Source organism: Scyliorhinus canicula, chromosome 4 (genome assembly GCF_902713615.1).
Source record: "Scyliorhinus canicula chromosome 4, sScyCan1.1, whole genome shotgun sequence".
In the NCBI taxonomy this organism is placed as follows: Eukaryota; Metazoa; Chordata; class Chondrichthyes; order Carcharhiniformes; family Scyliorhinidae; genus Scyliorhinus; species Scyliorhinus canicula.
Window position 1 is genome coordinate 234,430,188 of NC_052149.1, and position 13,628 is coordinate 234,443,815.

The window sequence follows — 13,628 nt, forward strand, 5'->3', positions numbered from 1 at the left end:
TCACAGTAGCTTCATTTCAGTGCTAATGGAAGCCTACTTGTGACAATAAAGATTATTATTTGAGCCGCCCGCCGTGCAAATCGAGAATCCTGAGTCACAAACCTAGTTTTTTTCAGCTCCACATGTCGACGAGAACGAACGTCTTTTACTCGACTCAATAAAGCTGAAACACTGATCAACAACTCTTGGCACATTGCACTAAATATGCAGACCTAAAAAGAAACAGAACTATGCGCACATGGCTAAAAGAAAGGATTGAAAGATCACCAGAGCTGAATTACGAAACACCGCTGCTGCCGCACTCACATTACGTCTTATTTTTAAATTTATTCTATCACAGGATGGGATCGTCCCTGGCGAGGCTAGTATGTATTTCCCATCAGTAATTGGTATTGAGAATGTTATAGTGAGCCACCTTCTTGGACTGCTGCAGTCGTGTGCTGCAGGTACACCCAATGTATTGTCTGGAAGGGAATGCAAGGTTTTGAACCAGCAACAATGAAAGAACTGGGTTTCGCCCCCACAACCCAAACGATGTGCAGGGTCGGTGGATTGGCCACGCTAAAATTGGCCCTTAATTGGAAAAAAACATAATTGTGTACTCTAAAAAAAACAAAGAGAGACCGGCAAAAAAAATCCAAGTCAGCATGGTGTATGGCTTGGAGGAAGACATGCAGTTGGGTCATGATCCCATATACCCGCTTTCCTTGTCCTTCGAGGCGGTAGAGGTTAAGGATTTCCAAGGTGCTGTCGAAGGAGTAACTCCTGAAAGAAAAAGTCCATGCTCGCTTGCAACAAGGAATTGAAAGATACATTCATGTGTCGATAATTAGAAAGTAACATTCATACCACACAAGTGTCAGGTAATTGCCATCTCCTAACAAAGAAAGAATCTCACCTCCTCCCCTTGGCTGTCAACGGGATCACCAGTGGTCAATTCCCCAGCATGGACAACCTAGAAATGAACATTGACTGGACAATCTATTGAGTGAATCGCATAAATGCTGAACGTTCAAGAGAAGGTCGGAAGCAAATATCCGCTGGTGAGTTGCTCTCATAGAAATATAGAAATTAGGAGGAGAAGTAGGCATTTGGTTTTTCGAGTCTGCTTTGTCATCCGATATGAAAGATGACTGACTATTCAAATCAGTGACCTGTTTCTGCTTTCCCCCAAATCATTTAATCTCTTTAGACACAAGAGCTATCTCTATCTCCTTCTTGTAAACAGCATAGTAGCATTGGGGTTAGCACAGTTGCTTCACAGCTCCAAGGTCCCAGGTTCGATTCGCGGCTTGGGCCACTGTCTGCGCAGAGTCTGCTTGTTCTCCCCGTGTCTGCTTGGGTTTCCTCCGGGTGCTCCGCTTTCCTCCCACAGTCCATAGATGTGCGGGTTAGGTGGATTGGCCGTGCTAAATTGCCCTTGGTGTCTAAAAAGTTTAAGTGGGGGGTTACTGGGGTACAGTGTTAGGGTATATATGTGGGCGTGAGTGCGGTGCTCTTTGTAAGGGCCGGTGCAGACTCGATGGGCCGAATGGCCTCCTTCAGCACTGTAAATTCTATGAAATTCCTCAACTGCTTTCTGCTCCCTTTATGTGAAGATATTTCACTTCATCTCAGTCCTAAATGGTTTACCTGTATCCTTAGACAGTAACCCTTGGTTCTGGACTCCCCTGCAATCTGGACCATACTCCCTAAATCTACCCTGTAGTCCTTTTAGAAATGTATAGGTGGCTACGCCCCCCACCCAACATCCTCCAAACTCCAGCGAATATAATCCTAATTGGATCAATTTCTCCTCATATGTCGGTCCTGCTATTCCATGGATCAGTCTGTAAACCTTCACTGAACTTCTTCCATCGCAAGAACCTCCTTCCTCAGATATGGAGGCCAGAACTGCGCACAACATTCCAGGTGTGGGCTGATCACGGTGCTGTATAATTTCAACTAGACATCCTGGCTCCTGTCCACTGGAGAGGCCGTGCTGTTGTGGCAGTATCACTGGACTAGCCATTCTGAAACCTAGGGCAAGTTCTGGGGACCCGGGTTGAAATCCTACAATGGATTAGCAGATGGTGAAATTTGAATTCAAATAAAACTCAGAAATTAAATAAAGTCTACTGATGACCATGAAACCAGCTGACAGTCATAGTCTCATTCGGTTCATTAGTGCTGTATAAGTAAGAAAATCTACCATAGGTCTAGCCCAGGGGTGGGCAAACTACGGCCCGCGGGCCGCATGCGGCCCGCCAAAGGTATTTCTGCGGCCCACCAAGTCATTAAAAAAAAAAAAAAAAAAAAATTTTTTTTAAAAAAAATTTTTTTTTTTTTTTTAAATTTTTTTTTAAAGGTTAATGGGTGGGGGGGCTGTTGGGTTACTTACTGGTATAGGGTGGATACGTTGACTTGAGTAGGGTGATCATTGCTTGGCACAACGTCGAGGGCCGAAAGGCCTGTTCTGTGCTGTACTGTTCTATGTTCTATATGAGGCGCCCAGAATCATAACCGGGTGAAGTAATTATTTTACTTAATATACTATGCGGCCCTTTGTGAATTGTGAATTTCTGAATGCGGCCCTTGCACGCAAAAGTTTGCCCACCCCTGGTCTAGCCTGTCTGTAACTCCAGATCCACAACACACAGCAGTGTGGTTCACTCTCAAATGCCCTCTGAAATGGATGGCAGTTAGTAACGGATGATAAATTCTGGTCCAACCAGCAATGCTCACGTCCCATCCCAGAAAATCAATTTTAAATATCTCAAATCACGATGGTCAACATACTTTCTTGAAGCCTACTGCATTTGGATGCTTAATTTCAGTGGCAGGTATACAAATACACTGAGACCTGATTGCACATTCCAATCTCCCAATCTATAGCCGTTGAGATAATATTCTGTCTTCCCGTTTTTGTTTCTCACATTTCTTCACATTATACTGCATCTGCCATGGATTTGTCTACTCACTCAACTTGTCCAAATCACACTGAAGCATCTCTGCGTCCTCCTCATAGCTCACGCTCCCACTCAGCTTTGTGCAATTTGCAAATATGGAGATATTACATTTAGTTCCCTCATCTAAATCATTAATATATATTCTCAATATCTGAGGTACGAGCACTGAGCCATGTGTTACCCCATTGGTCACTGCCTGCCACGTGGAAAGACCATTGCCTTCCTAATGTCTGTTTCCAGTCTGCCAACCAATTTCCTAACCATCTCAATACATTAGCCCCAATCCCTGATGCTTCGGTTTTACTCATCAATCTCTTTTCTGGAACCCTATTGAAAGCCTTCCGAAAGTCCATATAAAGAACATCCACTGGCTACCGTCTTCATCTCTAGTAGTTACAACTTGAAAAATTCCAGTAGATTTGTCAGGCATGATAGCCCATTCGGAAATCCAGGCTGAGTCTGCCCAATCCTGCTGAAGAGCTCTGCTGCTTAGTTTCTTACAATGGACTCTAGCACTGTTGTCATTCCTGACTTCAGGTTGACTGCGTTTAACTCCCAATTTTCTATCTACCTCCCTTTTAAATAGTGACATTACATGAGCAAATCTCCATTCCATATGAACTGTTCAAAAGTCCATAAAGTCTTGGAATGTATCCGCAAATACAACCACTATTTCTTGCATCACTTCATTAAGCACTCTGGGATGTAGATTATCAGGCCGCAGTGTAGGGAAATTGACATTTAATGGAGGTGGTGGAATTGTCACAGGATTTGTAATCTAGAGATCCAGGGTAACACTCTCGGGACCAGGGTTTGAATCCCACAATGCGAGATGATGAAATTTGAATTCAATAAATATAAATATAGTTAAAAGTGTAATGATGCAAATGAAACCATTGTTAATTGTTGTAAACACCCATCCGATTCAATAATGTCCTTTAGGGAAAGAAATTTCCGATCCTTACGTGGTCTGGCCTACACGTGACTCCAGATCTCTAGCAATGTGGTTGACTCTGAAATGACCTAGCAAGCCACTTATTCAAGAAAAATTAGGGAAGGGAAACAAATACTAGCCCAGCCAACGATGCCCACATCCTGTGAATCAACAAAAAAAAATAGTTTTAGTTTAATTTGGACACACTCTAAATATGTTGACCCAATATGGTTTTATGCTGCATTCTCAGACACATGACTTGGTTGTAGCATCAAACTCAAACTGGACAAGGAGCAAGGAATAGATTACCTTAAGGCGATGATGTAAGACGTCAGGGTTGAAAAAACATTCGTATAGAACTATCTAACTCCCTTGCAATCAAAATGACCCACTCTGTTCTCTAAATTCAAGGTCATATTCTGCAATAAAAAACAACTATTTAATTTTTGTGCCTTGTGCATTAAATTAGTGCAGTTGAACTTTCCATGTTTAATGGAAGTCACTTCATTTCACAGTGCAACCATTTTTGATTTTGTGATGAATATACAAATTACTATATTCCATATTTTACATTTGTTGCAGTAATATTATGAAATGACCCTGGTTTAAAATGTATACAGCCAGTATGCCTGCTAAAGCTCTAATCAGAGAGTTGTAAAAAACGATGCCATGATTGATTCCAACCACGTCCGTGCTTACAGATAAAATGCTAATGGAATCGTGGTTTGATTGCTGGAGATTCCCTGAAGTGTAGATACTTTATTAGGGAGTGCTGGGTAGTCCTGGATAACAAAGTAATAGAACCTGTTGGGATACAGATGACGTACTTAATGGAAGGACACAGGTCTGTCTGTAGTTTTACATTTTGTTAAGGGATTTTTAAGTTGAACAGCAGATTTACCGAATGCTGCTCGGTTGATCAGAACTCTACTGGATCTGGTCATGAAAGAAACTCTCTTAAAAAGTCTCGACACAGCTGAGCAAGTAAACCTGATTTCTTAACTCTATTTGTCAATGGCGTTTGAACCGTCTTGGGTTGCTTATTGGTGTTAGTAGCAGGTATAGGTAGTAAGTTTAAGTTTTTCCTTGTGTTTAAGAACTGTTTAACGAATAATTGCAAAACAATTTATTTGTCGTTAATATGGTTAATTCTGTGTTTTACTTAAAGCTTGTTTTAACATAAAAGATACCGATTGGTCAGAGTTATAATTCCTGGTGTGAAGAATCCCTTTCCTACAGTTTTACATCGTAAAAATAATTTTGGGGGTTCTTCTTCAGCACCCGGTCTGATATCCTAACAAAATTTGGGCTCGTTCAGGATAAAATGTATAATTCCTAGTTTGGCTTGGAATCATTGAACTTAAAGACAGCGAGTTTGAGGGCCTGGTGTTTTGTTTCAGGTGCTGATTCTCTTGTCAGTTTAAACAGCGAGTGACAGGTAAAATAGCCCTCACCATGGCTAAGAGTTTCCTCCTTGGTTTAGAAAGAGTGGTTAATACATAGCTTTTGGATTTGGTGGTTAAACTGCAGTTGATATTAACTTAAGGGGTGAAGAACGTGGAGATAATTCAAGCGTAGCTCGGCATTTACATTTGCTAGAGACACAGTCTGAGCTCTTAGAATTAGCTGCAAGTCATTTAAAATGAAATACTTTTAACAATATAAAAAAATTCGACAGTGTGCATTGTAACTAAAAGGAAAAGTTAGAGAGAAGGTGTCAATGGTAGAAGAAAGAGAAAAAAGAGAGAGTGGCAATGGCAGAAGGAAAGAGAGAGAAAGTGGCAATGATGGAATCAGAAGAAAACGAGAGAGAATTTGAAATTTTGAAAATGGACACTGGTGCCAGAGTCTGGGATGTCACTGAACCGATGAAGCAAGAGGATGATAAGGCACAACTCATGGTACATGTTGGTATCAATGACACAGGTAGAAAGAGGAATGAGGTTTTGCATCAAGAATTCAGGCAGCTAAGCAGGAGACGAAAAGAACAGGACCTCTCAGGTGGTAATATCTGAAATACTCCCAGTGTCAGGTGCGCGCATCAACGGGCCTGACCAGCTATTCTCCTGGACCTCCGCGATTCTCCGCCTCCGGTGGGGCCAAATTCCTGATGGCGTAGTTCACTTCTGCTTTTAAATATCGTAAAACCGGCATCCTGGCTGATGAGAAAGAGAGAGGATGTACGGGACGTCAGGCGAGACTGTGGGCTCCCGGGCCGGACATTGGCCACGCTGGGGTTGGAGGCAGTGGGCTTCCAGGACTGCAGGGAGCGGGGTGATGGGGGAATGGGCTGTGTTGCCGGCTTGACCCCCCCCCCCATGGGGCTGAGATGGTGCCCAAGCTCCGACTGTATATTGCCGCAGCCTGGAAGGTTGCCATCTTTCTATGTGCCCCAATACCATCTACCTCAGCAGCCCGTTCCGCAGAGTGACAATGGACGTATTCATGCCACCACCCCGCCACCCCTGCCCCCACACTTCACCCCACCCTCTGTCATACCAGCTCCCGGCCGCCACCTGCTGGCGGGGCATCACATTGCCCACTCAAGGGCAACGCCCACAGCAGCTACTACGGGGGTGCCGGACAGGGGTCATAGAGCCCAATACTGGCATGGGCAGCGCAGGCCAATAACATTCCGGGCAGCAGGGAATGGTGCCAGGGCCTGAAACTCCTATGGTACCAGGCAACAATGGAATCATGGGTGCGGGAATGGGGAGGGAGGGGCCATGTAGAGGCAGAGACTGCAGTGCATATCACGGCCACCACGTAGCCCATTGGGCCCAGGTTGGGCCGGGGGGGCGGGGTACACATAGTGCTAACATTTCGGCCTTTCACCCCCCCCCCACACAAAAGAATATGACCAGCAATGATGGCCTTCCTGTTAGCCACTGCAACCCTGGGCGATGCCCTGCAGCTGCATGTGCTGGAGCTGCTCGAGGAAGAGGAAGCTGCAGCAGCGGAGTGTACAGCAGCGGAGCGTGCAGCAGCGGAAAAAGTGTCAGCCACCCAGGTTGGAGAGGCAACTGCCCAACAGGCCGAGAGGCAGGAGGAGATGAAAATGAAAAAATGAAAATCGCTTATTGTCACGAGTAGGCTTCAATGAAGTTACTGTGAAAAGCCCCTAGTCGCCACATTCCGGCGCCTGTCCGGGGAGGCTGGTACGGGAATCGAACCGTGCTGCTGGCCTGCTTAGTCTGCTTTAAAAGCCAGCGATTTAGCCTTGTGAGCTAAACAAGCCCCTGATGTGCCAGAGAAAACCAGATGTGCAAGAGGGTTCACATGAGGTCCCGTATGTACCGGCAGCGCCTGTCAACTGAGGCCCTGCAAGACCGGGCATGCAGTCGAATACTCCAGCTGAGCAGCCGGACAGTACAGATTATCCGCCACATCATGGCGCACCTGGCACTGCGGCAGAATGAGCGAGGACACCTGCTCCTGATGGCCATGAAGGCGATCATCTCCCTCAACCCCTAAGTCACAAGGTCCTTCCAGGGCGGAGTCGGGACCTGTCCAGCATCTCCCAGATCTCGGTGTACAGGTGCCATCACGGATGCCCTATATGCCCAGTCGGCACAATATATCCACTTCAATGTAGATGAAGCCCACCAGGTTGCCTGGAAGCGGGGTTCGCAGCCATCGCCAACATGCTCTGGGTCCAGAGGGTGATTGATGAGCATGTTGCCCTATGAGCATTGGCAGATGACAGGCTGCTTTACACAAACTGGTAGGGTTCCATCCGGTGAAAGTGCAGTTGATATGTGACCATGAGATGTGCATCATGGACGTCGGCGCCTCATAAACATGCAGTGTGCACAATGCGTTAATGCTGGCAAACTTGGTGATCCCAGAGATGTTTGAGATGCATCCCTGGATTGGAGGATGGCTACTGGAAAACAGGGTTATTCACTGGGGTCGTGACTGATGATGCCTATTCAGAGCCCACAAACCGATGTGGAGACCCACGACAATGACGCCCATGGATCGGCCAGGGCACGATCGAGTGGTGCTTCAGCATCCTGAAGATGTGGTTCAGGTGCCTGGACCGCTCTGGAGGAGCCCTCCAGTATGGCGCTGAGAGGTTCGCTGTATTGCGGTGGCCTGCTGTGCCGTCCACAACATCGTACAGGAGAGAGACGATGTGTTGGAGGAGGAGGATGACGGCCAGAACTCGTCGGATGAGGAGGAAGCGAGGTAAGGCGAGGATGGGCGGGATAGAGGGCCAAGGCAGACACGGGACGCCGCATGACGTGGCGCCACGGCCAATGTGCATGGGACGCTCTGATTGCCTCCAGGTTCACTGGCTGGAGGGGGGGGGGGGGGAGGGCGTGTGTGACTAGCCAGCGGTATCCATTGGGGACGCCCGCGCACCCGAAATTTCGGCCCATTCCCCCCAGGTGCCGCCTTCCTGGCCAGCCCACCACTCACACCTATGCGACAGAGCTCCAAGGCCGGTTGTAATGGCGTGAACAAGCGTGTAATGTGCATAACTATGCACAGATAAGTGCCCCAGTAATGATAACAGAAATTCAAGATTCATTGACAATGGTAATAGTGTCAGACATGCATCCGATTCAGAATGTTAACGCTGAAGTTGGTCTCTTTTTGTGATCATTGACTCTGTGATTCCTATGATCTGCACTTGAACAGATGTACTTCCCAACTGACTGGAAGGATGCAGTTCCCAAAACCACATGCGTCGCCCAGAGCCGAGTTGACAATGGGACAAACTGAAATCAGCTTTGTGACAGTGGGCTAATTGAAAGATGGGGAGATCCCCACAGGCTACACAAGAATTATCTGTGAAATCCTGTATGTGGCATTGCTACAGCACGAGTTACTGTCTGGCGTCCTTGTGGAAATATATTCTTGTCAGCAGACACTTTTGGTTTTGGGTGGGAACTGCAGGCCTGGAAAAAAAAATAGCGCGACGCACTGCTGCAAACTAACACTGTACAGGAGGACTATCTGCAGAAAATGAATTCAAAGATAATTGATTTTTTTCTTTTAAACTCTTGGGTTGCATGTGCAGGTGCGGACTAACCTGCTAATCAGCTGCTGCAGAAACGGGAGTGAATGCTGGCGTCTGTATCGCTGGCGGTGACTATAAGAGTGACTCAGTGAGGCAGAAAGTCCATGGCACAGGCCTTTACCTCAGCCTAATGCGGCCACACAAGGTACTGTAACCAGAAATCGTCCAGGGAGAGAAAGGGAAACAAAGTCAGGCGATCCCCGGGATCATTTTTGCAGACCTTTTGGCGACACATTTCACATCATCCCACGACCCACCCGCGGGCCCCGACCACCACTTTGAAAACACTGACCTAGCCCCGAGATGGGCTCGGCTGTTGCTCGGGTGTCCTATGTGGCGTGGTGCCACCCCATTCTATCTGCTGCCCACAGGATGCAACAGGGACAGGAGGCTGGGAGTCTGGATGTTGCGGTGTTCCGGCACCACACCAGACCACCAGCACAGCCCCCAACTGTGTCTCCTCCCTCGGTCTGACCAGTGGCCCCCACGCTAGTCCTTGGGATGCGGAGGGGGAGGGGTGGAAGTGGATATGGCACCTGAGGCTCCCCCACCACTTGGCTCTGCCAGTTCTGGAGGCCCGCTTTCATTCCGACAATGGTCCAAATGCTTGGTGCCATGGAGCACAGGGAGTGGACCATCTCTGTCTGGGAGTGTGCCACATCACATTGTGACTGTGCCACCACCTTCTGGTTCTGGGACACATTAGACAGTGGCTGCCATCTTTCTGTGGGACTGGGCCACCTCCCTCTATGTCTGCCCCACGTCAGTCAGAACCTGGGCAATTCCCCCGACATTCCCAGCCATCGCCTGCTGTGACTGGGCCATGCTCAGTAGTGATGCTGCAGTGTCCAAGTGGTCCGGCACATGGATGCCTGTGAGCGGGCAGTCCTGTCCTGAGCTTCAGCCAGGGCCTGCACAGAATTCCCCACATCTTGGACATGCTGATCCACAACAAAACCCACGCTCCCAGTGCCTCCACCATGGACGCCACGCTTGCCGTGTTGGCCTGGGTGACATACGTGATTTGCACCATCTGCTGCTGCTGCAGTTGGTTGGATCCTCCACCTGCGTCTGCAGCCATTGTGGCTCACGTAGTCCCTGACTTTGAAACAGCATTTCCAAAATCGATGTGACCGTTCGTTCCAGAAGCCTGAAACCCGCGTGAACAGCAGTTGATGCCTGGTGTCGGCCTGCTCTCAGACCGGCTGCACCTTGGGGTTCTGACCTCCACCTGATGTACCAGAGTGGCGGTGTGATGCAGACCAAAGGGTGTCCCAGGAGCCTCTTCACTAATGCGCCCGACCGAGGCGAGTGCCATTGGGATGGTGGAGGATGCTGGAGACAGCTGTGAAGGGATATCTCTGTCATGCCCGGACACAAGCTCTTGGATTTCCTGGTTCTCGTATCAAGGGCACCCGTCCATTCCAGTGTCGCTGTCGTTGCTCGTGACATGTGGGGGCTCAGGCTGTGGGACTGGCTGGGGAGTGTGGGCACTGGGTGGATCCGCTCCATCTCCAGAAGGTCTTGCAAGATACAAGACAAGGTGCATAATTAGTCTGCGGGCGGGGGGGGGGGGGGTACTGGGCGTGGTCGTCGTGAGGGTGGTATGAGGGTGAGGATTGTGAGGGGTTGAGGGCGGTGTGGGGGTGAGGATCGTGCAGCAATCATTTTGGTGGGTTTGACACGTTGACCATGGGGAACCACAACTAAGCAGGCTTCCATTTCTTCACTCACTGCCGACTTCAATCCCAGCGACCTCCCTTTCCTCTGGGCCGCGGATCACGTCCAGGGCCCTTTGCTCCATCATGGCGAGGGGCCGCATGTCCGGCGGTTCCCCCTCCAGTATTCAGCCCCTCCTGCCAGGGCATGGGCGGCCTTCTCCTGAGGGGGCGGGGCCGAAGCAGACTATGCAAAGTGTTAGACAGTCTGACGCATGCAGCCCAGCGGGTGGGTAGTTAGTGGTTGCTGTAGCAATGGCACCCAGCCATGGCAGCCGGTATGGGTGTTGGCATGTGGTGCAGCCTGTGGGTCTGGCTGCCCTGTTTATTTTGCACCAATCCAAAATCTCTCCACCTATCTGCACCTCTTCTCTCGCTGGTAGTTGCGGGGCCTGTAATGAACCCCCAGCATTGTGATTGCCCCGTTCCAGAGATCTACCCACAATTACTCATTGTTTAGAACTGACATTAACCTGACCCTAAATCGGGGTCGAAGACTGAACCCCATAAACGAAGAAGGGACTTACCCCCTCTAAACGAATGAATGAAAATGCAAATGAAAATCGCTTACTCTCACATGTAGTCTTCAAATGAAGTTACTGTGAAAGCCCCTAGTCGCCACATCCCGGCGCCTGATAGGAGAAGCTGCTACGGGAAACTAAGCTTTAAAAAAGAAGAAAATTCTTGAAGTGTTTATGTCAGCACAAAGCTTAACATTTGAACTTTTGCTGTTTAGCCCGCGATTCACTGAGCAGTAAAATCATGCTAGTGGCGCTGAAGCAGAATAGATAAGTCCCTGAGATTATGAATTTTTTTTCAATACACTGGCCAGACCACACGATTCAGAATTTGCAACTTAGCTGTATTTGTACTTGACAGTTCGTTGGACATTTAGGTGCTAATTAGCTTTGTGGTCATGTTATTCCACTCATGTTACATAACGTGATGTCTCCCATTGAGTCGTCAATAATAGAACATTGTTCAATGGTACAGAACATTTGCTGATTGATGCCAGGTGGCCTGATCCCTAGTCTGGCATTAGGCAAACTGTGAAACTGATAAATAATTAGAAAAGCTGACAGTTGACAGTCCGTCGAGAAAGGTAGAATGAGAGAAAACAACATTTACAAAAGTAGAGGATTATTTTACGCAAACCACCCAAATAACAGAGGGCGACAGACATTTTCACCAGAGTGAATAGTGTCAAGGTTCTGAGCACAAATGATTTAATGAAGTAACAGTATGGTGATCGTGAAGCCGGCTTAATTTACCCGCAGGGTCAGTGAAGCTTGAAATTTCATTGGAATCCCACTTCCAGTTTCAAAGTCCAGTTATCCAATACAAACCGATCCTGCTGTTTTGGAAGAAATAGGTTGCTGACTCTCGGTAAAATTAATTCTTATTAGTTTGCAGTTCTGTGCCGGTTTAATGTAGGTTAGTATTTTTATTATTCAAAATCTAAAACCACAGATTTGGTCGCTGTAATTGCATTTCTGGTATCATTTTTCGTATCTCATTCTCGTTATGTGGTACTTAGTGATAGTGTTAAATTCTCATGGGCTGCGATCGGGCATAAACATATCCAGAATCAACAAATTATGGTCGGCCGCAATAATTCTTAAACACAGAACACATTCAGTACGTTTCTCTGTATCAATCAACTGTAGGATCCGACCCACCCTGTTAACACAATAATCAAAATAACGAGAAGGAAAATGTGGAAAATATGTGCTAATTACACGTTCACCAACGTCGAAAATCATATTTCGCTAAGGACAAAATGCATTCTGATCAATAAATTAGAAAGTGCGAGCCTAACTCCGAGATAGAATGTACTGGTTGCTCAGCTCAGCAGTTTTAGGATTGGTTAAGAAAACATATTTTTCAAATATTCATGATTCCACAACTGACTTGCACAGCATTGGCGATGATTCATGTACCCTTTTATGTATTTTGTGCATCTCCGTCACCATTGATTTCAATTTTATTTTTAAATGTAGTGTTTCAGTTTTCTAATTTCCCCCCTGTTTATAATTCTGATATGGTTGTGGCAGCTGGAAGCTAGCTAGCTAGACAAAGTAACCAACATTGAATGACCAACTTTACGAATCTTGTCGGTAGCTGTTTGGAAAAAAATATGAATTTTATTGGTCAACAGATACTGTTTCCTAACTAAGCTTAAAATGCTGTGCTCAAAAAGAACCAAGGTTAGATTCAAAAGATTGTTCAGTTTCTGCATTCTGAAAGGCGATATTGGCAGCATTTCAAAGTACTTCGTGAAAGCAGTCGAACAACTCCTCAAAGAGTCAAAGAGAATGAGAGAAGAAGGGCATCAATACCTTTATAGGTCTGGAAGAAAACCAAAGAAAAACTGCAGGATAATTTCAGCAGGTCTGGCAGCATCTTTAGGGAGAGAAAAGAGCTAATATTTTAAGGCCAGATGACCCTTTGGCAAAAGGTAAATGTCTGGAAGCTTCTCCTTCGCAAAATAATCTATGATTACCCCTCTCTCCAGTTGCTCCGTCTGGACCTGTAGACTTAATTACCTGCAAAGACTCGCATTCAAAGTATCGTCTTGCATCTTTGACTTTGTCTATATATAAGTTTCTGGAACCTACCTCTTCATTCACCTGAGGAAGGAGCAGTGCTCTGAAAGCCAGTGATTCGAAACAAACCAGTTGGACTTTAACCTGGTGTTGGAGACTTCTTACTGTTCGCAAAACAAGATCGCCTGGTGATAGGTGGAAGATACCGATGATGCTGCCCTGACAACTGCTGAAATTGTTTAATGGCAGATGATATGCAAAGGAAATTAATGGAAATATTCCAGATTATAATTTAATTGCATTTGAATGGAGTACTGATAACCTTTAAAGAGAAAGGCTGCTAGGAGGAAATGTATGCTGGTGTATGCGTATTATGATTGTACACCATTAATAGGATCCGTGATTGGAGACGTTCAAGTCAATAGCTGTGCCGCTTTAAGAAAAACTGGTGTA

General features: G+C 46.7%; 1 protein-coding gene across 1 annotated transcript in view; it reads left to right on the forward strand.

The window, feature by feature from the left end:
• Positions 1 to 13,628, forward strand: part of LOC119964285 — a 67,633-nt gene that overhangs the window by 37,617 nt on the left and 16,388 nt on the right. The window lies entirely within an intron of this gene.